The sequence below is a fragment of the Vicia villosa genome, linkage group LG3, assembly GCF_029867415.1.
Source record: "Vicia villosa cultivar HV-30 ecotype Madison, WI linkage group LG3, Vvil1.0, whole genome shotgun sequence".
Taxonomy (NCBI): domain Eukaryota; kingdom Viridiplantae; phylum Streptophyta; class Magnoliopsida; order Fabales; family Fabaceae; genus Vicia; species Vicia villosa.
The window spans coordinates 65,501,353-65,504,833 of record NC_081182.1 but is presented as its reverse complement, the minus strand read 5'-3'; the positions used below and the strand labels follow the sequence as shown (position 1 = coordinate 65,504,833).

Genomic DNA, 3,481 nt, shown 5'->3' with positions numbered 1-3,481 from the left:
AATTCAGTTCTGTTAATAGTTATGGAACATACGTACAATAGCAGAGACAGAAGTTCAGGCTCATAATATCTCACTTATCCACTAAACAACAAAAAAATAAAACAAAAATTTATGAGTAGCTATCTACTATTGTACTAAATGTAATCAATGCGTTAAAAGAACATGTGCAAATGAAGTTATGTTAAGAAAGAAAGAAAATCATACCATTATAGACGAAAAGAGTATATATATAAAGGGTGGCTTGGTTAGCTAGTTTCAACAAAAGTTGTTTTCTCTAATCAATAACAAAGTAAGTAAGTAATAGTAGAAAATCATGTTGATGGCAATGTGCACCCAAGTAGGAGCACCACACTCGTGGACTCCAACACAGTGCCACCTAAATGCTCCCTCCAAAACAATTCTAAAAGCCAAAAAGACACACTCAATGCCTCCTGAGAAGAAAGAAATTTTCAAGTCATTAGAGAGTTGGGTATCCGAACGTGTATTGCCACTGGCCAAACCTGTGGAAGAATGCTGGCAGCCACATGATTTCTTGCCAAACTCAACACTACCGTCAGATGAATTCATCGATCAAGTGAAGGACTTAAGGGATCGAACGGCTGGGCTTCCAGACGATTATTTGGCAGTTTTGGTGGGTAACATGATCACTGAAGAAGCATTGCCTACATACCAATCATATTTTAACAACGCCGATGGGATTGGAGATGAGACCGGTGCAAGCGACAATCCATGGGCTATATACTCTTTTCGTCTATATGGTCGCGCTCATGGACTGCTGAGGAGAATAGACATGGAGATTTGCTCAAAACATATCTCTATCTATCTGGCCGGGTTGATATGCAAATGGTTGAGAAGACTATCCAGTACTTGATTGGAGCTGGCATGGTGATACATTTAATTTTCACTCACACACTATCTAAATCATTTTAGTTTTTTATATAGGTGTTCATAACTTTTCATAATAATAACAATAAATATACCTAATAATTTGGAATATAATTTACTATTTAAGTAAAAATATTGCAAAAAAAACTTATTCTTAATATATCTTTGATAAATTATATGTTTTTATAAAGAATATTTTTTGCTTAAGAAATAAATGTATACTTATTTTCATAATCTAATTGTTACAACTGTTACCACGAACCAATGGAATTTTTTGTATATTTGATAAATTATGTGTAGAACTTTTAAATTAACCGATATTTTGTGATGTAGGATATAGGAACCGAAAATAATCCATATATGGGCTTTGTTTATACATCTTTTCAAGAGAGAGTTACGTATCAGACGGTTGTTTGGCTCGACTAGCTAAGGAAAGGGGTGATCCATTACTTTCGAGCATTTGTGGCACAATTGCGGCAGATGAGAAACGCCATGAGATTGCATATGAGAGGATGGTGGAGAAACTTCTAGAAGTGGACCCCACAGAGACGATGATAGCCATATCAAAAATATTGAGTGGTCACATAACGATGCCTGGGCACTTGATGCATGATGGACAAGACCCACACCTCTTCAGTCATTTCTTTGTTGTGGCACAACGCATTGGTGTGTACATAATTAGTGACTACATTGATAATTTGGAGTTCTTGATTAGGCAATGGAAATTGGAGAAGATATAAGGTTTAACAAGCAAGGGAAAACATGCACAAGAGGTCGTGTGTCGTCATGTATCTAGAATTATGAGGTTACAAGAGCGTGCTGATGAACGAGTACAAAAGATGAGACCCAAATTTAGTTGGATCTTCAATAAAGACGAAAGAATTGAATGACTTTTAAATATGGTGATTTTGGATTAATTGGAAACCAAAATCATTCACGTATCTTTTTATTTAATTATTTACATATTCCAATTATACTAAAGTAACCAAAGTCACCATGTTTAAAAGTCACTCAAACCCAATCCTCAATAAAGAGCGTTCTTATGAGAGTAAACAAAAACTTTTTAAAAAGAAATACGGTGAAAAGCGAAAAAGCAATGACTGTAATCTTTAAACTCTTCTTATCCTAGTGTTTGATTATCCTATACTCTTTGGAGTAATTAATAAATAAAGTTATTGTAAGAAAAATATGAGGACTGTTGTCCAACAATTGCATTGAGAGATAGTATATATTTAGGTATGGCTAAAAATACGAACACGGTCGAATCCGACTAACCAGCCCAAATGTAATGGGGAAATCAATTTAATTGGAGATGAGGACGGGTGCAGGGAATGGAACATGGTTATTTTTTAAATGATAAAGTATTTAGTTTAATTATTAATTTTTGTTGAAATAAAAAAATATGTATTTTTGTAAAATATATAATTTATGCATGTGGATGCGAGACGGGGTGCAAAAATTCGTTCTTTGTTGGGGTGGGGCAAGTGATCAATTGTCACTCTCGAGTAAATATAAGGGATAGAACGGGGTCGATACAGGGAGGCGGGATAGTACTAATAATACTTAAACTTGCCTGTATTCCACCCAATGCCACGCCTACGTACATTTCATATGACGAATAAAACAAATAAATAAATATGTTTTATTAAAATAAATAGATGACAAGTAGGAATTGAGATAATTAAACTCTAGCATGTTTGTATTCGTTTCAAACTAAATCATTTTATCTAATGCATGCGTAAAGATGAAAAATACTTACATAGACACAACCCCAACATCTGTACTTACACACAACCAATCACATTTTTTTTATTAATTAAAAATTAAAAATAAAATTGTCTCTCTCCTCTTTTATCTCAACTACCCTCATGATGCCAATTAAAAACGAAATTAAAATTTTAAAAAATTTATATTCTCTCTCTTTTTATTGGTTGTTCCTAAAATTTTGGGTTTAGATTCGTATCCATGCAAGTATTTCTCGCGTAAAGATGACACACAAATAGAAAAATAGTTCAATTTTAAAATTATATAAGTGAAATAATTCAATTAATATGTAATAATTGAATTAAATAAATGTAAATAATCAAGTAAAAGTTTAATTCTTAATTGTAGTCTTATTTATATTATTTATTAATATAAATATAAATAAATTGTTAATATTTATAATTTATTATTTAAAAAAATATATTTTATCTAATTAAAATTGACAATTATATGTGAGCGATGAGTCTCCGGTTAACAAAGAGGAGATTGGCACTATTTTAGTTTATGATTTAAATGGACAATGCAACGGTTGTAAATCTTTATGTGACATGGAGAATTGAAGTGGAGACAAAGTTGCAGTGAGCATAGTGATAGTTCAATAATCAATAGTGGTCAGAGAGGCAATGTGTGGTTGTGGTGTAAGACATAATGATTTTTATCAGCAAAAATGGAATGAAAATCAAGAAATGAAAATTAAGTTGTTTTTTTTGTTAAATCAATACAAAATTATATATAAAAAGTATATAAAAAAAGAGGGGGACATAAAACCAAAACCGTTAGAACTAACAAAATCTAAAGTAAAGAAGTCCAAGTCTATTACGAATCAAATCGT

The 3,481-nt window shown here is 32.0% G+C and overlaps 1 pseudogene; it reads left to right on the top strand.

Annotated features, from left to right (window-relative positions):
* The first annotated feature begins 278 nt into the window (after positions 1-278).
* Positions 279-1,775, top strand: LOC131658237 (stearoyl-[acyl-carrier-protein] 9-desaturase 6, chloroplastic-like; annotated as a pseudogene).
* The last annotated feature ends 1,706 nt before the right edge of the window (positions 1,776-3,481 follow it).